Source organism: Canis lupus, chromosome 18, assembly GCF_048164855.1.
Source record: "Canis lupus baileyi chromosome 18, mCanLup2.hap1, whole genome shotgun sequence".
Classification (NCBI taxonomy): Eukaryota; Metazoa; Chordata; class Mammalia; order Carnivora; family Canidae; genus Canis; species Canis lupus.
In genome coordinates, this window is record NC_132855.1 from 26,532,538 (window position 1) to 26,557,938 (window position 25,401).

At 34.7% G+C, this 25,401-nt stretch overlaps 1 long non-coding RNA gene across 5 annotated transcripts in view; it reads left to right on the forward strand.

Moving 5' to 3' along the window:
* LOC140608891 (uncharacterized) overlaps window positions 1-25,401 on the forward strand; it is a 238,667-nt gene that overhangs the window by 104,083 nt on the left and 109,183 nt on the right. The window contains exon 5 of one of the 5 annotated variants that reach the window (XR_012010881.1): window positions 22,654-22,886. The exons of the other annotated variants lie outside the window; for them this stretch is intronic. This is a non-coding gene — a long non-coding RNA (uncharacterized lncRNA). Of the gene's footprint in view, window positions 1-22,653; window positions 22,887-25,401 lie in introns of those variants that run through there. 5 annotated transcript variants of the gene reach the window in all.

Consider the following 25,401-nt stretch of genomic DNA (forward strand, 5'->3'; position numbering starts at 1 on the left):
GAATTCCCTTTCTTGAAAAGGAAGTGGAGTTACTGGAAGCAACTGTAAAGCTATAAAACTCTTAACATAGTGCTTAGTGCAAAAAGAGAACTCAATAAGTTAATTAATATTAGCCATTAGAAAACCATTTCAGAACACTTCATAAGCCTCAAGTCCAAAAAGTTCTTTCTTCTTCTTATCCTATCACATAAAAAATACTTTCAGATCATTTACCATTGGACTACAACTTTACATATAAATATATCCCAAGGGGTTAGGTTGCCAGGGAGGGAAGAGGAATATTTTACGTCTAATTTCAGAGCCCAGTTTCCAAGCTGTTCTTCTGTGATGACTTTTTCTAGCACCTTTGATGGTGCTTTGCACATAGATACTCTATAAATGTTGATTGATGTATTCTTGGCTTTTTTGCTTCTGTCTTGCTTTAAAATTTTTTTTGTAGGATTCAGTATTTGGATAGTTTACAGATATGGGTAGATATGGGTTTCAAGATGTTTCCAGTTATCCTTATCAGTATCATAAGCAGTTTTTGGCATGCTTGCTAATGCAGCATTGCTTGATTTCTTTCAACCAGTGTTTTATTTCTTTTGGTTATTGAATAGAGTTATCATTGAACCCCTCTTCTTTCTTGTTTCTAAATCCCATCAATGGCCAAATCTTGCTTTTTGTCTTTCAAATAGCTCTCAAATCTCGTGTCTCTCCATCTCTATTGTCAATACCCCAGTTAAAACTGCCCAGAATCACATCCTTGGACCTCAATGGTAACCTCCTAATAGATTCTCATATCACTCTTGCTTATCCCAGTATGGTGATTTTCCTCACAGTAGCAACAGTGATCAATTGAAAAATACAAATGGATTTTGGCTGTTCTGTTGAGCATCAGTCATAATTCAGACAAGAAACAGACTTCAGTTCAAATAGTTTAAATGCAGAGATTATAATGAAAGATTCACTTTGCATTGCAGTCATCGTTAATTAGTAGAAGATCCCGAGGAACATGAAGGTAGACAAATGTGGAAGTTGCTTACTATCCCTTCAGGTTGAAGGAGCAAGGGGAGGAGGTTGTATTATCAGAACTCGCTGAGAAGGTTCAGAGAGCTAGGACTATAATTGTGGAGAGACAAGCTATTACCAATGATACTGCTGTGAAACAAGAAGGAATTAACTTGATCTTCATTTCTTCTCCAGTCTCAGCTCTTTTGTCAATTGGCCAATTTAACTAGAAACCAGAGTGCAAGAACCTTGTATAATTTAGTTTACAGGTATCAGCCTAAAGGAGAACAGAGCTGAGCAGATACCATGAAGAATAAGCAGTGCACCTTAGCACCAAATCCTTAATCTGACTGCAGAACCTTGTAAGATCTGACCCTTTCCTACCTCATCAGACTCATCCTTAACCACTTTCCTTGTGTCATTGAGATTCAGCCATATTGGAATTTTTTGTTTTCTTGAATGTACTGTGCTTACTCCCACCTCAGTGTCTTTACACAATCTGTTTTCTCTAACTGATGAGTTCTGGCCCAATTTCACTTCATCAAAATTTAATCATCTTTCAGAGCTTAGCTCAAAAGACACTTCCTCAAGAAAGTTTTAATATCTTATGGTGAACAAAGAGTAAGCATGGTTATTGTTCTCCTGCGAAATCTGTTGTAGAGAGATGCCTGGGTGGCTCAGCGGTTAGGTGCCTGCCTTTGGCTCAGGTCGTGATCCTGTGAGGAGCCTGCTTCTCCCTCTGCCTGTGTCTCTGCCTCTCTCTCCCTGTCTCTCATGAATAAATAAATAAATCTTTAAAAAAATACGTTGTAGATTATAATTGTCCCATTTGATAGCCATTTAAATAAAGCATGATAGTGAAATAATTCTCTCAATGTTACCACAAAGTGAATGTATTAATATCTGTACACTGCATAAAAAATAGCTAAAGGATGAGTCCGTTAAATCCCTTGAATATTGGGGCTCCTCAGACTTCTTTTCTTGGATGTTTTCTCTTCTTGTTTGCCATAGTTACATATATATTACATATATATTACATATATATAATGACTTCTGTTTATCCCAGCCCCAAGTCTTCTCTCTGGTTCCAGATTCATATTTTCAGGTGACCTTTTCCTTTCTCCCCCAACACCACACCTGCTAAACTTATTGTATTTTCAGTCTCAGTGGATCACTACATGAATAGCTTCTCAAACCCTGTTTCTTAGGCCCATTTTTTTTTTAACTTCTCTTTCCATATCTAAACAGATACCAAGTCCTTTCAATTCTAACTCCAAAATGTTCTTATAACCTAGTTTCTACATTGTCTCCCCATTGCTGTTTTATTAGGTCATTTTCTCACTATTTTAGTGTAATATTTATCTGTAGTCTTCTTGCCCCATTTTTCCTCTTCATCATGATCTGTCTTTTGGACAGAGATAGCCACCTACAAAAACAAGATTTATATTACTATTGCTCAGAAGTATTTATCATACCTTAAGCTTTTTGCTTACTCCTCAGTTTGACATAAAAAGTTCTTTGAAGTATGAACCATTTGAATCCTCTCTGCCATTCTATCTATTCTAGCTTATCACTTACCATCTACTATCTCACCCAAGGATTCTGTTTGACATTTTGATGACATTAGTTGCCATGTGTTTTCTCTAACTTTTGTTTAGTGATGGAAGAGCTAGGAAGTCCTTTGAAAGCTTGCATTTCTGTGCTTATTTACAAGGCAGCTTAATGGCTAATTCTTGGCATATTCCAGACCCCATTTTATCCCATCCACAATTTGGTATTTCAAGATCTAGTGTTAATGAGAATTATGCTGAAATTACTCATACTGTGGTCTCCTTCTTTATAAGGCCATTTGTTTAACCATTTATTCAATTATTCATTAAACTTTTGTTGAACACCTACTATGTGCCAGACACTGAATGTAGAGTTAAAGACCTTTTCATCAAGGAACACAGTCTAGTAGAAGAGATTAATATGTAAGTAATTATAGAGGTTTGATATCACCCTATTTTGAATCTAAGATATAATGTTTGTAAATGTATGGCAAATGAGTAGGGCTGACTTCTCATAAGTAATATATAAATGGCTGCTAATTTTTCAGCCCTTAAAAAATTATTATTTAAAAGAAAGCCTATTTCAAGAATTTCTTTTTGGTCCAGGCCCTTACATTTTCAAAATGTGTTTTAAAATTTCAACTTTTTTGTTTATAAATAGTCTTAGAAGTTCTCAAAAACAATTTAGAAATCACAAGTGAGATGTATTAAATGTTAAGTTTTATAGTTTATTTTTTTTCCTGAGTGTTCCCTGGCATAGGTGATACTGAACAATTAAAATACTGACTGACAACTCAACACCAAAAAACCCCCAAATAATCCAATTAAAACATGGGCAGATATATAGACATTTTCCCAAAGAAGACACACAGATGGCCAATGGACACATGAAAAGATGCTCAGCATCACTTATCAAATGTAAATGCAAAACAAAATGAGATATCACCTTACACCTGCCAGGATGACTAGTATCAAAAAAAGAAGAATTAATAAGGATGTAGAGAGAAGGGCGTCCTGGTGTACTATTGGTGGGAATATAAATTGATACCGCCATTGTGGAAAACAGTATGAAGGTTCCTCAAAAAATTAAAAATAGAAATACCATATGTTCCAATAATTTCACTACTGGGTATTTACCTAAAGAAAAAAGCAACACTAATTTGAAAAGATACATGCACACCTATGTTCCTTGCGGCATTATTTGCAATAGTCAAGATATGAAAGCATATCCATTGTGTCCACTGATAGATGAAGAAATAAAGAAGATGTGGTGTATATATACAATGGCATCTTACTTAGCCAGAAAAAAAAAAGGAGATCTTGCCATTTATGACAACATGTTGGAGGTAAGAGTATTATGCTAAGTGAAATAAGTCAGACTGAGAAAGGCAAATACCATATGATTTCACTTATATGTGAAATCTAAAAAACAAATGAATAAACAAATAAACAAAAAGCAGAAACAGACCTATAAATGCAAAGAACAAACTCATGGATGCCAGACAAAAGAGAGATGGAGGGATGGACAAAATGGGTGAAGGGGAGTGGAAGATACAGGTTTCCAGTTATGGAATGAATAAGTCAGGGAAACAAAAGGTACAACATAGGGCATATGGACATTGGTATTGTAATATCATTATATGATGACAGTTGGTAGCTGTACTTGTAGTGAGGATAGCATAATAAATAAACTTGTCAAATTACTGTATTGTATACCTGAAACTAATGTAACATTGTTTGTTAACTATACTTCAAAAGAAATCCTGACTAAAATAAATAAGAACCAACACATTCTTTGTTCACTCATAAATATAAATATATACTATTTAAATATAAATATATACTGTTTATTATATATCATATATTATAAATATAAACACATTCTTTGTTCACTCATAAATATAAATATATACTATTTAAATATAAATATATACTCTTTATTATATATCATATATTATAAATATAAATTTGTTTATGGGTAGTATAATTAACTGGCACATTCAAGTGTGTATACACAAGATGTTCTGTATGTTTATAGAAATAATGAGTTCTATTAGAATTTATTTCTCAAAAAAAGAAAATTTTATTCTCTTGGAAATAGTATCTAAAAATACTGACAAATTCTGTCTACAACCATTTGCTTTTCATACCCCAGATTTTTCATTATGATTACAACTTGGATAGGCAGCTTGGGACACTTAGTAGGGTTACATATCTTTTTATGAATTATTTTTTTGAGATACTTGCATTAACTAGAGCCATGATTTCAATAAAGTAAGAATCTAAATGTACTGTCCAGTTCAAAATTGCTGTAATTTTTCAATGTTTAGTTTGTGGTTTCAAATTTATTCTCTAAGGGTAAGTTATGAATCAGAAAGCTTGAAGGGACTTTATGGGGTTCATTGTTTCTACTATTGCCTAGACATGTATGAGACAAATTTACCTAAATTGACATTCTTATTTGAATCTCCTATGAAGAAAGGGGCCACAGCCTTGCCTGAGTGAAGTGCTTAATCATCCTTAGAATGGATATGATGTTCTTTCTTAGAGTGTGAACACTATTTGGCCCCTTCATTGAAAACTAAGCCAAATTTCTTTTTAGTTTTTGGTAGGTGCTTATTGGTCACACTATCTTTCATTAACTTGAAAACATTTATATAACCTTTTGGTCTTCTCTTTGCAACAATAAAAAAAGAGGGAAAAAACAAAACCAAACACTTCTCTACTACACTTTTCTTATAGAACCTGTTTTCCTATTTCTTTTTTTTGGGGGGGGGGTCTCTTTTAAGTTTCATCATAATTTAAAATACTAAAAGAAAATCTGAAGATATTTCTCTGAAGCAAGGTCAAGAAAAGCAGGCTTCTTTCTTCCAGTCCATTTGGCAAAAATCTATTGAGCATGCATTTCATTCCAAGCCAGTATTCTGGGTGTTAAAAGGGCAGTGCTAAACAAGAAGGAGGCTCTGACCTGCAGGAGCTAGCCATCTGGTTAGGACAACCGAGGAAGGAGGCAACGCAGTCTGGAACGCTAAGTAGGTTAGTGTGAGCATTCAGAAAGGGGTAGCCAATGGAGGCCTTAGGCTACTAAAGCAGTTGAAGCTCCTGTGGTGACTTGATGCCATATTTAAGAAATTTGTATGTTTATGCAGTGTAAAAAAAAAAAAGGCATAAAACAGGCAAGAACTGCAAATTTAGTTTCGTGTGTACTTAAACAAACAAATGAAACCTTGATTTGTGTTGTGGCATTGTCCATAAGCAGCTTTTTGATTTGAGAAATTCATATTTACTCCTGACAAAAGATGAAAGCATTTGTTTTTTTATCCATGACTCCTTTACCTGTAGATGATTATATGTATGCATACATATATACATATCTATTTTGTTGATGAAGTTGAGGGATGACTGCCATTTGGTCACTATATGTTCACTTTCCACTTTGAGAACACAATCCTCAAATTTATTCTATTCTTATCCTGAACAAAAAAATCAAATTTTTAGCCCTTGCTTAAGTGTTAAATGGTTATTATGGCACTATATATTCTTTATATATATATATATATGTAAATGTGACTGTATATCCTAATTATCTGAGGATTGATCTGATTTTTACATGCAGTTCTATCATAATTATTATTTGACTTTTTCATACTCAAAATATCCTAGATTGATACATGGTTGGTCTATATGATAAACTTTAGGTCAACTGCAATAATGAGAGGATAAGGAAGTAGTTAGCATGAAGCAGTATGAAAGCATTTACAGCTACATTTTGAAATTAGTAAAAATCACACATCTATTCCTTTTTCTTTTTTTTTAAAGATTTTATTTATTCATGAGAGACAGAGAGAGACAGAGAGACAGAGAGAGAAAGAGAGAGGTAGAGACATAGGCAGAAGGAGAAGCAGGCTCCCTCCGAGGAGCCTGATGCAGGACTTGATCCCAGGACCCCAGGATCATGACCTGAGCCAAAGGCAGATGCTCAACCATTGAGCCACCCAGGTGTCCTTTTCTTGAAGAGGTCTGATATTTTCCGGCTTGGGACTTATTCCTGATTGTAACACGAGGGAGTGGAGGGTGTTTTTGAGAGTCTATAAATAATTCATATAAAAGATGATCAATAAACAGGTGATCTCAAATTGGCTGCATCTGAGTAAATTAATTTTGAATGACAAAGATCTAACCAATTGTTTATGAAAATATATTCTATGCTATTTCTTTGTATTTCTGTATTCTCAATGTTATATTTCTGAATTGTCTGAAATTAGCTTTATCTTCTATTAAAATGTCAGCACACAGATCTCTAATGGAATAAAATAATTAAACTAGGTTAATGTTTTAAGTACAAAGATTTTCTGGATATCGATATGTCTTATATCCTCCAAGTTATTATTGTATCTGGGCAGGCCTAAAATTACTTTCATTTTAGATATACATTAGGTTTTAGTTGATGTATTTATATATTTATGCATCCTATATGGGGTTATCATCATGGCATAAATTTAAAAAGTTTACCTGGAAATGAATTGGGGATGTTAAGTTGCTTGAGTTGGACAGAGGAAGGGATGATCTAGGCAGTCAGTTGTACCAAATGTTTTATTTTCTTGGAGAAATAAAATGACTGGAGAATTACCTCTGAAAACACTGTGTTTTAGTTTTCTATGGCTGCCATAACAAAATACTATGGACTGGGTGGCTTAAACAACAGAATTGTATTTTCTCACAGTTCTGGAGGCTAAAAATCCAAGATTAAGGTGTTGGCATGGTAGTTTCTTCTGAGTTCTTTCTCCTTGACTTACGGAATACTGTCTGCTTGCTGTGTTTTTCACAAGGTCCTTCCTCTGCTGGTGTCTCTTTGTGTGTTCAAATACCCTGTTCTTATAAAGACACCAGTCAGACTAGATTATGGCTCACCCAAATGACCCCATTTAACCTTAATTGTCTCTTTTAAAACCCTATCACATTCTGAATTACTGGGAGTTGGGACCTCATTATATGGATTTTGAGGGAGCACAATTCAGCCCATAACCCCTCGAAGGAGAAATTTCATTTGCTAGAATTAGTGAAGCCAAATCCTGTAGCACAAAAATTTGAAGGCAATGATGGGACAAGCTCTGAACTACTCCAGGAAAATTCTGGGATGTTGTATAATAGTTTAGATGGCATATATTGTTGAAAGAATTTTTTATATTTTTTACTGTTTATGCTCTGAAAAGTTCTAGTGCCCTTGATTATTTTTACTTGAATACATGAATAACTCATATATTGGTGGTTTCTGTTTAGTATGTTTTATGCCTTCCCAAGATACCTTATTTAAATGATAAAATAAAAAGGCTAAGACTCAGAATAAAAGAGTTAAAATCCTTATAAATAATTAGTTCGGTAGTCCTAAGGAAAAATGTTGAATTCTTCATTTAAATTTTATTACTGTTTTAGAAGATATGTTCCTTTTCCCATACCATATATAAAATGATTAGATCACTTAGAGAAATGTAGAGGGAGTTCTTGAAATTCATAGATCATTAGAGTAGGAATTAATATTACAGATAATCTCCAGATTTTTAAATTTTCCATGTGAAGAATGTGAAGCCCATGAAACCTTTTTTATTAAAAGTTTAAGCTCTGGAGTCAGAACAGTCTGAGTTTGAATCAGTCTTGGCTACTTTTTAACAATGTGACTTTGGGTAAATTACTTAACCTCTTTGAACCTTGGCTTCTTTAACTACAAAATGAAGTGAATAACAATACCTTCTTCCTAGGGTTACTATGTGTTTCAAATGAAAGAATAATTGTAAAGCATTTAGCACAGTGTTTGGCCCCTGTTAAGTGTTCAATAAATCTTAGTTCTAATAATAACTTAGTGTACTATTGCCCAGGATCATGGAAATGGTATTATTTGAAACCCTGACATTTCTAGTTTTAAAGCTATGTTTCAAATTTAGCAAGAAAACCATTTCCACTTTTAAAACTTTATAAATACTACCTACTTCTATTCATGCCTTCTTTTGATGGCTTCCACCAACCATTAAGTGCAATAACTTTCTTTAGAGTAGCTAAAAACTACTTTAGCTTTAACTCCTGCTTTGGCATAAGCAGACAGTTTTATTGCAGTTGGGATTATCAGAATTCTAGAAATAAACTGTGATATCCAATTCTAGAAATAAAACACCTTTGATAGTTTATTAAATGCTGTTATTTAGGGTTGAGAGTCTGTTGACTTTTGAATATTTTTCAGATTTGGGAATAAACTTACAGCCCAACAAATAGAACTTTGAACGATTTCAATGGATTTGTATGTTACTTAAAAATTGACAAGAACTCGCAAGAAGCTTGATGAACTATTCTGAAAAGTTTTAGAGATGCACATTTATTAAAATTAATTTTACTATAGTAAATCTAAGAATAGGCAATTATATATATGTCATTATAAACTGAACATACAAAAGTTTAATGAAAAGTACAGTTTAGGGCTGTGTTTTCCATGCAGAGGAATAGGGTTGAAAGGAATAGGGGCAGAAGGGCATGTATCAGAATGTTGGGGGTATGTGGATGGGTGGCTTAGTAGTGTGAAAACACCCTCGGTGTGTTCCTCATTGCTTTGGCTTGCTTTTTAGTCATGCATGGCATTCAATGTATAATAAAGCAGAAAATGAGATCTTTGTTTATCAAATGAGGGCATTGGTTATAAAAGGTTGAGAAAATCTGGTTTGGGTGAGGGGGGTAATGATCAAAAGTTACCATGGCAAAAACAAAAACAAACAAACAAACAAAAACCAAACTTACCATGGTAAAGTAAAAAAGGCTTTATTAAAAAAAAAAAAAAAGGCTTTATTGTCCAGTAAGTATGAAATCAAATTCTGTTTCTACAATTGCATTGTGACCTTAAGAAAGGTAAATATCAGTGAGTTTCTCAGTGATAAGATGGGCATAATATTAACTGTCCTTAAAAGAGGGTTACTATGTGTTAATTTACTTTAGGGCCAGCACCTAGTTGCTATTCTCTTAGTAACAAGTATTATAAATAGCATATAACTTCTTGTGTTCAGTGGTTATTGTCTCAGTCAGTTCAGGTTGCTATAACAAAATACTATAGACTAGATGTTTTAAATGACAAACATTTATTTCTCACAATTCTGGAGGCTAGAAAGCCCAAGATTAAAAGTTGCTACCATAGTCAGCACACTTTCATGCCGTACCATTACATGGTAAAGAACAGGAATAAGCTCTCATGTTTCTTTTTATAAAGGCACTAATCCCACTAATCCCATTACTGAGGGCTCTATCATCATGATGTAATTGCCTCTCAAAGGGGCTGCCTCTTTATCACATGGGAAGTTAGGGCTTCAAAATAAGAATTTGTGTGTGTGGTGGGGAGGGAGACACAGACATTCAGTCCATAACAGCCACAGACACTTCATTATTCTCTATAACATGAGGCATTTTAGCTAATGCTACTATGTAATTACTTCTTTGGTACTATAACTTGCTTTGGTAAAGAATATAAAATAAACTGATAAAGAGATAATATGAAATTTCTGTAAAAAGAGTTAAATTGTTTTCTATGTACAGAAATGAAATCTCTATGGGGATTTTTATAATAGGCATGATTGTATGAAAGTGGAGAATAAGTCAACAAAAGCATACAAATTGACAAAATGTAAGAAAAATGCCAGAAGCTTGTACATATGAAAAATTACATTTTTTAATTATACACTTATCTTTAATCAGATACATTTTATAATTATACATAGTAGCACAATTTTGTGAACTCTCTAGAAATCTATAAGACTCTGATCTGCCTCTGGTGGCTTCCCTCAATTAATTTAGAATGAAATAAGAAAATGTTGCTACTATGCAAATTTTCATTAGAGAAAAAGCAAAATGTTTGAATGGGTACACCTTAAGTCTTTTTACTTCCTAATTAATATTGGATTTTATATTACAGAGAGATGAAATGTTCTACTGAAAATAAATGATCACATATTGCTTATAGATACAATAGAAAATGAAACTATAATTGCATATAGAATGCATCCTTGCATCTCAACTATTCTGTTTAAATATAATGAAATTACTAATGATATTAAATTAATTACCATTCATATGAAAATATATTCTCTAGTTTATTTTTAAAGATTCTTGTTATACTGATATGTTTGGTGACACATCATATCAGATTATATCTGTTGTCCTGGCCTTTTCTACGAATACCTCTTCCACCTGTATAGTACTGTTTTGATTTGAATAATAAATTATTTGTCACCTTAATAATATTACTAAGAAATTTAAAAAAATGTCTTATTAAACATTTGCAGTAGAATTCTCATTCATTTGACAAAAGTTTATTTAGAGCTTTGTGTGGATTGTGCTAGTGCTAATGAGAAAATAAAATGAAATAAAGTAAAATAACTAAAAAGAGAGACATACTTGGCCTTTATTCTTTACAGAATTTATGGAAAGGTGGTTATTAATATACAAATTACACAGACAAATGTGTGGTTAAGTGTTAAGAAGGGGAGGTTCATGGTACTTTGAGGGAGTATAACAGGAAGAATTGTTTTGGAGATTTAGAGAAGGCATTTATGAAGAAGTTATGATTATAATAAAATATTAAGGTATCTGATCTTTAACACAAGTAGGATTCATGGGGTGTGGTCATTAAGCCTCTCCATTAGGCACTTTGCAACACGGATGGAAGCTGGCTTTTTTGGAGTGAGAAAGAGAGAAATCCTAAAAAGAAGCTAGAAGATTTTTGGTAATCTTTTTTTTTTTCTTTTTTTTAAAGATTTTATTTATTTGAGAGAGAGCTAGAGCATAAGCAGGGGTGTGGCAGAGAGAGAGGAAGAAACAGGGAGCCTAATGCTGATGCTGGGCTCGATACAGCGTTCTGAGATCGTGACCTGAGCTGAAGGCAGATGCTTAACCAACTGAGCCGCCTAGGCATCCCTGGATTTTTGATAATCTCATGTTGAAGTTATATTACCTTCACCATATTCTGTTAGTTAGAAGGGGTCATTATGATGAGCCCACACTCAAGGGGAAGATGTTACATAAAACATGAATACCAAGAGAGGGGAATCACTGGGAGCCATCTTAGAGGCTGCCTCTAATTTATGAAGTGTTCCCACATTTATCAAGAATATTGTATGTTTTTCTTTTAATCTCTTCAGGTAAAAGTGATAAATCCAACTTGAACATAATATTTTAATTTTTCCCATACAGTGCTAGATATGATTCATGGATAATTTGGTTAGACTACATCTATGGTTATATTTGAAATCTGTCTATAAGTTTGCTTTGTTTATGTGGTTTTGCAGTCAAGGCTGTGCTAATGTCATAAAATGATAAATGGCTTTTATTTATTTATTTTTTATTTTTTTTAAAGATTTTATTTATTCATTCATGAGAGACACACAGAGAGAGAAGCAGAGACATAGGCAGAGGGAGAAGCAGGCTCCATGCAGGGAGCCGATGTGGGACTTGATCCGGGTGTCTGGGATCACGCCCTGAGCCAAAGGCAGACAGATGCTCAACTGCTGAGCCACCCAGGTGTCCTGAGAAATGGATTTTAATATAGAATTGTGTAAGACAGATATTACAAAAAATTCTATAAAACTGTGCTAACTAAATCAAGAGTCAGGACTTCAATTTGCAGTTTGTGTCTGTCTGACCTCCCTCCTCTGCCCAACCAGTTCTCAAAAGGCTGTGTTTATCTTTTGCAAGAGATTAAAAGGGAAAACTATCCTAGGGAGAAGCACATTTACGCTTCATTAAGTATGATGTTAGCTCTAGTCTTTTTATAGGTGTTTTTTATCAAGTTGAAGAAGTTCCCTTCTGCTTCTAGTTTTTGAGAGTTTTTTTCATCATAAAAAGAAGTTAAATTTTTTCACTTTCTTCTGCATCAATTTATATGATCATATGATTTTTCTTCTGTAGTCTGTGAATATGGTAAGTTACATTTATTGAGTTTTCCATATTTAACCAGTATTGCATCCCCAAAATAAATCTCACTTGGCTCTGGCATATAATTCTTTTTTATATTTTAGTGAATTTTATTTGCTATTATTTTGTTAAGAATTTTCACATTTATATTCCTGGAGGATATTGATCTGTAGGGTTTTTTTGTGCTACTTTGGTTATTATCAAGATAATACTGGCCTTATGAAATGAGTTTCCTCTTTTATTTTCTGGAAAATGTTGTTGAATTTGTGTTAATTCTCTTAACACTTGGTAGATTTTTCAATGAAACATTTCTTTTTGGAGAGGATTTTTTTTAATAATTTTTTTTTTTTTTTTAATTTATGATAGTCACACAGAGAGAGAGAGAGGCAGAGACACAGGCAGAGGGAGAAGCAGGCTCCATGCACCGGGATCCCAAGTGGGATTCGATCCTGGGTCTCCAGGATCGCACCCTGGGCCAAAGGCAGGCGCCAAACCGCTGCGCCACCCAGGGATCCCCGAGAGGATTTTTAATTACAAATTCAATTTTCTTAATTATGGGTCTATTCAAATGATCTATTTTTTATATTGGGAGAATTATGGTACTTACTTTTTAAGGACGTGGTCTATTTTATCAAAGTTATCAAAATTATGTTGTGTGTAGAATTGTTCATCATATTCCCTTCTTATCCTTCTAGTATCTACAGGGTCTGTAGTGGTATACTCTCATTCTTAGTAGTAGTAATTTGTATGTTCTCTCTGTATTTTTGTAAGTCTTGCTGAAGCCTGTCAATTTTTTTTTTTTTATTTTTTTTTTAGATTTTATTTATTTATTTGAGAGAGAGAGTAAGTGCACAAGATCAGAGGAGGGGGGAAGAGGGAGAGGGAAAAACAGACTCTCTGCTGAGCAGGGAGCCCAGTACCGGCTTGATCCCAGGAGCAGGGGATAGCAACCTGAGCCGAAGGCATACACTTAACCAACGACACCCAGGTGGCCCTGCCTAAAAGCTTTCTGACTTGCTGAGTCTCTAGGTGATTCATGTCTTTTTCCTGGTCTTTTAACTTGAGGGAGAAAGCTTTTGTTGGGTCTTTTTGGTCTGTGCCCATTGGCATTTCCTAGTTGTTAGTTACCCAAAATTCAGTCTGGGATATATGTGGCAAAAAGAAAACCCAGGGAACTCATAGTATTGTTTCTTGTGTTCTGGGGATTCCTGGCCACACTGCCTTTGGAGTCTTAAGTTTTTTTGCATATAAAATTCTGGGGTTTTAATTGTGGTTGATGGGAGGATTAGAGAAAAGTACATCTATTCCATCTTCCCCAAAGCAGAAGTCTTCTACATGTCTTATTTTATTTTATTTGATCTTATTTTACTTTTTTTAAGGATTTTATTTATTTGGTAGAGAGAGTAAGAGAGAGAGAGAGAGAACCAGCAGGCAGAGTGGAGTGGGAGGGAAGAAGTAGACTGCTGAGCAGGGAGCCCGACGGGAGGCTCGATCCCAGGACCCTGAGATCTTGACCTGAGCTGAAGGCAAATGCTTAACTGACTGAGCCACCTGGGCACCCCTACATGTCTTATTTTGGACATGTAGTATTTTAAATATTATTTAGTTCTAAGTATTTTATAATATTTATTATTCCTTCTGTGATCAATGAATCATTCAGAAATGCATTTTAAAATGGCACAACGGGGATACCTGGGTGGCTCAGCGGTTGAGCATCTGCCTTTGGCCCAGGGCGTGATCCCGGAGTTCTGGGATCGAGTCCCACATCAGGCTTCCTGCGAGGAGCCGGCATCTCCCTCTGCCTATGCCTCTGCCTTCTCTCTGTGTCTCTCATGAATAAATAAATAAAATATTTAAAAAAAAAATAAAAAAATAAAAAAATAAAATGGCACAACGTATAGTTTTCTAGCTATAGTTTTGTCATTGGTTTCTTACTCTTGCATTTTGTTAGAGAATATAGTTAATATGATGTCAATCTTTAAAATTATTCAGAAACTTCAGAAACTCAATGTGTTTGAAGAAGACATGCATTCTTCACTTGTTGGGTGGAGCATTCAATGATTAGATCAGCTTTGTTACTTTTATTTTCAAGTCTCTGTATTTCTTTCCTGCTGGATATATTGTTTTACTAAGAGAGATATATTAAAGTATCACACAGTAATAGATAATTTGTCAATTTCTTCTGATATTTCTGTTAATTTTAATTTTTCTTTCAAGTTATGTCACTAGGTACATATAAATTAAAAATTGAAGAAATTTAGTATTCATTTTAAAGTCACCATCTTTATCTTTAATATTTTTTTGCCCTCATATTTATTTTATCTGGTTTTAATATACTTATTCCAGCTTTGTTTTGCTTAGTATTTGCTTCATAAATCTTTTCTCTTCTTTTGGCCTTCAGTATTTTGTTTCTTTATGATATATTAGTCATATAAAATTAATAGGTCTTTAAACATTTTTTATTTAGTGAGATGAACTTTGGGTTTTTTAAACTTTTTTTTTTTAATAAAGGTTTATTTATTTGAGAGAGAGAGAATGCATAGTGGGGAGGGACGGAGAGAGAGAGAGAGAGAGAGAGAAGCAGACTCTGTGGTAAGCAAGAAGCCCCATGTGGGGCTTAATCCCACTGAGATCATGACCTGAACCAAAGACAGACACTTAACTGAGCCACCCAGGTGCCCCTGGACTTTGTATTTAATGAAGAATTAGTTTAGATTTATAATGATCACTGATAATCTTTTGATTGGTTGTACCATTTTATTCTGACAGTCCATTTGCCTCAGCGTTTCTTTTTCTCCATACCTTCTTTCTTGCTATTCACTTTCCTTTTTTTGGGGGGTCTGTACAAAAGTTTTTAATTTTTATTGATAAAATTTAATAATTTTTGGAGCTGCAACTGGATTTTGAATTCATAATTGCTGTTTCTCATTCTCATAATTGGTGTGTTTTAACATTTCTGGAAAAGTCTTCACCTTTACCTCCTTTAATATCATCTCATCCCAATTCGTTCTATTATTTCCTTTGGAGTTCTTAGTTATGTACCATTTTTTTTGAAGATTTTATTTATTTTAGAGAGAGGGCGTATGTATGAACAGAGGGAGGAGCAGGAGGAAAGGGAGAGAGAATCTCAAGCAGACTCTTCATTGAGTGTGGAGCCCAATAGGAGTCTTGATCTCACAACCCATGAGATCATGACCTAAGGTGAAATCAAGAGTCAGTCGCTCAAAAGACTGAGCCACCCAGGCACCTAAATATACCATCTTAATTTCTCATTTTTTATTTATTATAGTTTTCTTTGTCTTTATCCTGGATAATTTCTTTGAATTTATCCTTCATCTAATCAATTCTTTCCTTAGATTTTCATTTGCTTCTTTCAGTCACCATGGCATTTAATTAAGTTCTTTATTTTTTATTTTTTTAATTAAGTTCTTTAAATTTTACTCTCTATCTAAGCTTTTTCAGACAACAGAAGCATTAATAGTTCAACTGTAAATCCATGAGGGCAACCTTGTGGTTATGAATTCTCTGGAGAGATTCTCTGCTCCCTCCCACCCCCACTATATCCTCATCTATGTCCTGGCTTGAGATAGGCAAATTTCCTTGTTAGCTCCTTATGGGTAGCAGATTTTATTGCTTCTTCACCTTTATACTGCTGATAGGAAATCTTATTAGATTTCTCACTTTACCAAGTGCTAAATATTATCACCCGTCCCCTGCATATTATTCAGGCTTTAGAGAGAACTCAGGTTTCCAGGGTTGGGCAGAAGCTCTCAGAGGGAAAAGCTGCCTTAGCCACTGGCTTGTCTCCCAAGTTCCCTATTGTTAAGTTTTTTAGTAACTAGATGGAAATGAGACCGCCAAGGCAAGCGAGGGTCCAAGAACAGATTTTATCGCAGGCACCCTCGGGCGAGGTTCCACGACTCACGGGGGAAAGAGAGTGAATGGGGAAGTCGGGCCAAGACAAGGTGGTAGGGGGTTTACATAACGTTGTAAGGCAGAACGGTTTCCTATTGGTTGGCTCATATGCAAAGGAAGGATTGCAATCCAACCAGTCAGAGTGACCCTCACTATGCAAAGGAAGGATTGCAATTCGACCAGTCAAAGGTGACTTCCTCCTCTGGGGTTTGAAGGGCATTGGGTTCGGTTGGGGAAGTCCAAAGGAGAGGTGTAAGGGTCTGCTCAAGCTGTCGTCCCAAGTGGAGGTGGTGACAGGAACCTCAGCCATTTTGGCGTATCCGCCATCTTGAGGAGTTTCCCTTCCCGCCTGGCCCCAACACCTATGTAGCCGTGGGGAGTGGCGGGGCGGGGGGGGGGGGGGGGCGTGGAGTTGGAGCTCCACAAATCCCTTTGTTGGTTTCTTATTTTTTAACTCAGCAAATTACTAAAAATTAAAACTATACATATATATTTACTCACCATTTTAGCTGATTTTTTTCTGGAGTAGTTCAGAGTATCTGATGCTGCTAGAAATGAAAGTTTAGACATAATCCTTTTTATTTGTAATTTCACTTCCTCTGCAAATTCATTATTCATTACTAATTTCTGTGTTAGTGGGTGGCTCTATTACAAGCTGAAATCACCATACCCTTCCGGCAATGAGTCAGCTGTTTGGGGGTTAAAAGAAAAAAAGGAATTATACTTCCATCTGCTTGTTACTTAGATCTTAAAGTAGATAGTTTCATCTCCTGACTTAAGAAAATATCTATTCCTATATTTCACAAACAGATGTTAGCTATGGAAACATTTTATTTCTATTTATTTCATATATTTTTTAAGCATGGTCAGTGTTTTTGTTGAGAAGGTGATCAGATCTCCCTTAATATCAGATATGGCTTGTTGTTTCCCATTGTTGTTCTGACTTGTCACTGTTTGGGTACCAAATATGGAGACCATCTCAGGATTTGATGAACGAGCACTAGATCTGACCACTGTATAGAAGAGAGTCTGTGAGAAAAAATACCTGTCCACACAGAGTCATAGATTGGATTCCTTTAGAGTCACAGATCAGATTCCTGCAGATCAGTCTGATTGTACTGCTTTCTAGTCTCAGCCTTGACTTGAACATCTGTGTTTATGACCATGGCTACTTTTCTAGTTAAAAGTGGAAAGAAAAAAGGGAGGGAGGGAAGAAGAAGGAAAGAAAAAATTTTCTTAAAATTTTCGGTTATTCTTGTTTAGTCATCAAATATATGTTGATTACTTACAAAGAAGCCACATCAAGGCTTCTATAGAAATTCATTATCCTTAGCTTGAAATATTTTCCCATTTGTAGCCACTCTACCCACCTATCCAAATGAAATAATCATCGTGGTTCTCATTTATTAGTAGATAGTGAAGTCACGGAGGGCAAGAACCATGCTTTTACCCCTGCCTTTCTTTCCTTCCCCTCCTCACCTATTCTCTCCTTTTCTTATTTTTTTTTAAAAACTTGAGGACCTAGGAATTAAAAAGTCTTCAATTAAATTTTAATTCAAGCCCCACTCCAGTGCTACCTTTTCTGGTTATACTGCCTGTGAGAAAATATCTGATATTAAGGGAGATCTGATCATCCTTCTCAATCCTTTCCCTTGACCTACCAGCAACACTATTTTCAGATAAGGAAAAATGATCACATGTCTGTATTCGTTTGCAAAATGATGACACACTTGTTTGGTGTTTTATAAAACAAAAAGTCCTGTATTGCAAATCATATATCATTCATTGTTTTTTGGAAATTAGTTATACATGAATTATATCATAGCCAATGCAGCCTGTGTGTGTTTCTTCCACAAGTTGCCATATTAATTTTTCTGCGTAGGCTTCCTCTTCAACTGTCACATATTCTTTCCCAGAAATCTTGCTGTGCTTTGTAACAAATATGTTAAAAAGCTTTTGTTCTGAAAAAAGCCACCCATTGAGTAGGAGTGTGAATTCAAATGTTAAGGTCACCATGGGATCCCACAGTTATTCAGCTCAATAAGATCTGTGTGACATCACACTTTTGTTAAGTTTCTTAGGGGAAAAAAAAAAAGAGGAGAGAGTGGCCAACACTTGCTGAAAGAACTTTTGTTTCTTGTCTAAATTCTCTCTCTCTTCCTTCATTCACCTCTAACCAAGGCAAAGGAGTATTTCCCAGCATTTTAAACTTATGTTATATAAAAATGGGATTGATTAATCCATTTTTGGAGTATAAAACACTGACCGTTTCACCAAGTGGCTACTTTTATAGATTTTCCTCTCTTTCATGTCCTTTTTCTAGAAAATTGAGGCAGATGTTAACTTTACTCTTAGAAAAGATCTTGTGAATTTCTTTTTTAAAAATTATTATTATAAAAATACACAACATAAAATTCACCATCTTAACCATTTTTAAGTACACGGCTCATAGTGTTAAGTATAATTAAATCATTATATAATCAGTCCCCAGAACTTTCTCATCTTGCAAAACTGAATTAAATAACAACTCTCCATATCTCTGCCCCTTGCTTCTGGTAATGACCATTTTGCTTTCTATCTCTATGAAGTTGACTACTTTAGATTTCTCATTAAAATGGAATGACCCAGTATTTCACTTTTGTGACTGACTTATTTTACTTGGCATAATGTCTTCAAGGTTCATCCATATTGTAACATGTATCAGAATTTCCTTCCTTTTTAAGGCTGAATAAAATTTCATTGCATACCACATTTTATTTATCCATTCATCTGTCCCTGGACACATGGGTTGCTTTTACCTATTGGCTATTATGAATAGTGATGCTATGAACATGGACATGCAAATAATTCTATGAGAGTCTGCTTTCAGTTATTTTGGGTATACACTGAGAAGTGGAATTGAGGATTATGATAATTCTAATTTTAACTTTTGAGGCATCACATACTGTTTTTCTATAGTAGCTATATTATTTTATATTCCTACCAATAATTCATAAGGGTTCCAATTTCTGTACACCCTTGCCTGCACTTGTTATTTTCTGTTTGTTTGGTGTTTTCTTCTCATGGGTCTGAGGGAAAATCAAATTATGGTTTTGATTTGCATTTAACTAATGATTATTGTTTGTTAGCTATTAACATATTATCTTTCCATATGTTTGTAGCTATTAATATAGATCTTTCCATATGTTTGTTAGCTATTAATATATTATCTTGGAGAAATATATATAATATATATGTATATTATATATATGTATCATATATATGTCATCAAAAATATATCATCTTCGGAGAAATGTCTATTTAAGTCCTTTGCCCATTTTCCAGACATGTTATTTTGTAGTGTTGAGGAATTCTTTATATGTTATAGATATTAACCATTTATCAGATACATGATTTTCAAATAGTTTCTCTCATTTTGTAGGTTGCTTTTCCACTCGGTTGATTTGTGTCCTTTGATGAATGGAAGTTTTAAAGTTTGATATAGTATGCCTTATTTTTACATTTGTTGCCTATGCATTTGGTGTCATATCCAGGGCATCCTTGACAAATCCAATGTTATGAAGCTTTCCCCCTATATTTGCTTATAAGAGTTTTATAGTTTTAGAATTTATGTTTAGGTCTTTGATCCATTTTGCATTAGTTTTTGTTTATGGTGTATTATAAAGGTACAATCTCATTCTTTTGCATGTAGTTATCCAATTTCCCCAGCACTATTAAAGAGATTGTTATTGTTCTTTGGTTTTGGAACCTATATTACTTGGCTTGAGCTACTATAACAAAATACCATAGGACTGAGTGGCTTAAACAACAGAAATTAATTTTGTCTCAGTTTTAGAGGCTGAAGGTCTGGGTTCTCTACTCTGTTTCATTAGTCTATATGTCTCATTTCTTGCACTTTTGCTTTATTATCATAACTTTAAATTTCAGCTCTTCTTTATATCTGAAAAAAGGAATAAAAGTTTACTTGGGAATTTAAAAGTATCAGGTAAATAGATATGAAAATTTCTAATAGCTGGCTTAATTTCAAAGTGTATTTTCTTGACAACTTTGCAATATATATTATTTTGACTTCTTAGGAGTGCCTGTTGTAAATAATAAATTATTTATTTTATCGAAATATATTCTTGGATTAATTTATTCAGACTTCATAACTATATTAACTGTGTTCTAGTGTAATCCCCATTTGACTTATTTTTTTCTTAGTCTTATTTCTAAGTACATTATGAGTTTTTAAAATTAGATCTACATAAAGTTTTAAGCATTTCGTTAAATAGTACTTCCTTTTTTTCCATATTTAAATTTTAGTTTACCTATAGCTTGTAAACAGACAATCATTGCTTTCCCTTCATGTAGAATAGAATTGTATGTACTTAAAATAAATACAAGCTAAGTCACACAGTAGCTAGGTGTGAAATGTCATTAGGCTCCTTTTCTTCTAGCCACATGATGTCTGATAGTACATAATCAAAGAAATATTAAAATAGAAAACATTGAACGAGTGTGGGAGTGAAGGAAAGAATACAAAAGAGGCTGCTCTGAAAGAAACTTTTGATTCTAAGAAATAAGGCATAAGTTTATGGAGTACATATTCAAATTTTCTTATAAAGAGAATTTGAATTTCTTATAAAGAGAACATCTTTCCATGTCACAAACCAGTATTAGTAAACTAGAAAGAAATAGAATATCAAATGGAACCAGTGAAATGCTAATTACACCATGAAAAAACAAGTATCTTTCAAAAATAGGTATCTTTTTTAATTGAATTTCGATTTGCCAACATATAACACCCAGTGCTCATCCCTTCAGGTGCCCTCCTCAGTGCCTATCACCACATTACCCCATCCCACCTTCCCGCCTCCCCTTCCACTACCCTTTGTGATGTTTTGTCACCCTCTCTAATTTTTCCCACTCATTTTCCCTCCTTTCCCTTATAATCCCTTTCACTATTTCTTATATTCCCCATATGAGTGAAATCATATGATGATTGTCCTTCTCCAATTGACTTACTTCACTCAGTATAATACCCTCCAGTTCCACCGACGTCGAAGCAAATGGTGGGTATTTGTCCTTCCTGATGGCTGAGTAATATTCCTACCTTGAGGGTAGGCTATTATACACGTAAGCCTATCATCTATATCTATTAGATTGCAAGTCATTTTTTAAAAGATTTTTATTTATTCATGAGAGACACAGAGAGAGGCAGAGACACAGGCAGAGGGAGAAAAAGGCTCCATGCAGGGAGCCGGATGTGGGACTCGATCCCAAGACTCTAGGATCACGCCCTGGGCTGAAGGCAGATGCTAAACCGCTGAGCCACCCAGGGATCCCGCATATCATTTTCAAAATGGAGCTGAGTTCTTGACACTTTCATGGGTACAAAATAAAGTGTGTCTCTATATCTGAAAATATAATTGAACCTTTTCCCCCCTTAATCCCATCAGGGTACACTGTTTCAGTATCTTCCAAGAAAATTATAAGAAGAGGTAGGAGTAAAGTAAGTGGCTGGCCTTTAAGTATTCCTATAGATGCCAGTAATTTCATTTTACTAGTTTAAGTGCTTTAAAAAGGGAAAGTCAAAAAGCAAATTCTCTTTTTCCACTCATTGCTCTTTTGTGAGACAGTTATCATTTCTTAAGCATTTTTTGCATATCACTGTAAAAAAAAGATCTGATAAGAGATCATTTATTCATTTAGAGGAGGGCATGCACCCAGGGTTCTTTTTCTGGTCCTGATGATAGAGTTCTGCTGACCCATGCATACCCTCCTGCCCTTTTCCCGTTATGAAATAATGGCTTTTACTTGTAATGTGATTAACCAGGGTTGGGGTACATTCTGCAACTACGGAACAGAATGAAGCCATTGCCCCAAAAATGGACTGAACCTTTGACATTGACTGTATTAGTATTTTAATCAATGTGGAAACTATCAGAAGCTTGTACTTATAATAGTCCTAAACCACATAATGTAGCAGATAGTAAATATCATTATGATTAAAATGCCCCTTTTTGTGAAATCAAATATAAAAAAAGCCTACTGTTAGGTCAGTAGTGGTGCTTTACTTCCTTTTGAGATTGATAAATTATTTGATTATTATAATAACAGCAGCAGCAGCAGTTAACAGCAGCAATGATAGCTAACATTTATTGTTTCTTTTAGGCCAGTTTTATGGGTTGAATTGTGTCTCCACCTACCCCCCCCCCCCCAGTTCATATGTTGAAGTCTTAACCCCCAGTATCTCATCACATCACTGTTTTTAAAGAGATGTTGGAAGTTAAATGAAATCATTGGAGTGAGCCCAAATTCAGTGTGGATTGATGTCCTGGTAAGAAGAGGAGATTGTGACACAGACACAAGGGGAAGAGTACATGAAGACACTGGGAGAAGATGGTTGTCTATAAGCCACGGAGAGAGGCCTCAGAAAGAACCAGCTCTGCCAACACCTTGACTTTGGAGTTTTGCACTTTGGACTTACCTCCAGAATTGTGAGAAAATAAACTAATGTTTAATGCACCAAGTCCATGGAATTTTATTATGGCGAGGATAGCAAACTGATAAAGAAAACAGTGTGCTAAGTGTTTTACATTCATTTTCTCTCTTAATTTTCATAATAATCTTTGGAATATGTGCTATTATTATTCCTACTTTGCAAATGAAGGATAAAATAATTTTTTAAGGCTAATGAGTGGAAAAGCCAGGTTAAGAACCACTGCAACTGGTTTCTAGCATCCACAGATTTATCCATGAGGATGTATTGCCCCTTCCCTGCCATATCTCAGGTGATACAGGCAGTAGCACAAATTGGGAATTTGAGACTCACCTGGGACTCATGAGTGTCTTGTCTAACATCACTCAGATCAAATGCCTAAGTCAGAATCCCATGTCAAATGTGTCTGACTCCATGACTGTAAAGCCTTACCATCAAACTATCCTGACTTTATTTCCTTTAGTCGAGGAAAAGACCTATCTCTTAATTTCTTTTTGAATCTTTAGAGCCTGGCATAGTGCTTGAACAAAATTAAAATTGGGCAGCCCGGGTAGCTCAGCGGTTTAGCACCAACTTCAGCTCAGGGCATGATCCCAGGGACCCGGGATCGAGTTCCATGTCAGGCTCCCTACATGGAGCCCGCTTCTCCCTTTGCCTGTGTCTCTGCCTCTGTGTGTGTGTGTGTGTGTGTATGTGTGTCTCTCATGAATAAATAAATAAAATCTTTAAAGTAAATAAATAAACAAAACTAAAATTGACAAAACCTACTTTGTTATACTTACTTTAGTGCAGCATTTGCAATTTTAATAATTATTCATTATTACTTAGAACTAGGGTCTAAAAGGAAATAGCAGATTCCTTCTGTTCACCTCCTTCTGTTAAAATCAGTAGTTGATGACATTGGCCAGCAATTTTGTATTTTAGTAATATTCACAAAAGGATCAGACTGTTAAATGGTAGTACATGGTTGGATGATTGTCCTTTAGCTATTTGGTTATTTTATCTTCTACCCCATCAGGCTTCTATTTTTTGTATCCACAGAAAGGCAATAACATTTTATTTTAGCTTTCTCAGTAGAGGTTTTATGAAAATTACTGAATAAAATGAGAGTTGGGAAACAATTTTAATTTAATTGAAGAAACATAATGGGGGAAAAAGTCAAATAACCTAAAAGCAATTTTATTTGATCACTAAATGACCCGTTTAAACCCAGTACATTTACACAGCATAAATCTTTAAAAGTATCACCTTTTTAAAACCATTGTGTCGTATTTTAAAACTCATTATCATAAACAACAACAAAAAAATTCATGAAAATTCTAGGCAGATCCAGAGAGATATAAAGGTGGATATTTTAGTTTTCTGAAATTTTCTTTACTTGTAAACTCCACTCTTCAGAACTTGTCTGAAAACCACAAGTTTGAAAATGGAAGTCTTATACTTCAAAAACAGATTTCAGAGTCCATGTATTAAAATTCCTTTGCTCACAGAGCAAGTACAGTAGGTCCTTGGCCAGAACATATTTCCTCCTAAAACATCTAACAAATTATTTATTTGCTTTCCCTAGCTCACTACTTAGTAGAAGCAGCAAATTAAAAAGGAAGGCTCAGGGAATTACTAAACACAAATAAATTGTTAGCAAGAAATAGGGCTTCAACATAGGAAGAAATTTTTAAAAAGTAAATTTAAAGCGTTGTTTAATACCAAATGGCAAGATAGCAGTATAGAAAGACTGTAGCTTTTGCCCACAAATAGTCATGTGTAAAGAATCTTTGTTTACTACCTGTTTAGAATTTCATTGTCCATTTTATCAAGTGTAAGATGAAATAATAATTTCTAGAGTGGTACAGGGATTAAATGAAATAATGTGTGCAAAATGCCTGATTAGTATTTGTTTAATTCTTAGGCCCAAAAGCACATCTCTGTATACACTTCAATAGTTTTCACAACTCAATATATCCTAAAGTAATTCATGCTCATGATAATGACTGATACTGGGTTGTTATGACAATATTAAAGCTATATCCAGTAGGAATCTCTCCCAATATATATTTCATGTTAGAAAACACATCAGAATGATTATTGTTGGAGTCATCAATGGAATGGGTTACTTGGTCCATTTTTCTCTTTGGTTCCTGATACCACCACCATCTGGGGACACTGAGTACAGTATCCTCCTTCCAGGACTCAAGACGACAGGGCAGTTCATATCTCAAATGTTGCCAAACCACCAACACTAGAGATACAAGCTCTGGAAAGTCTCATACCGGCAATTAAATACTCAGCCCAGAAGTGACACATTGCTTTCATGCATGAATTCATCATTGTCATATGTCTCATCCAACCACAGAGGGCCAAGATACGTAGTTTTGTTCTCTGTCCAAAAGGTGGAGGACTGGAAATATTTGGGGAACAACCATATGACTAAACTCAAAAGAGACTGACGTATAAAGCAAGTTTCCAATATATTTATTTGAAGAAGAAAAGTCAGAATGGATCAGACTGGGTGCCAGCATTCATCTG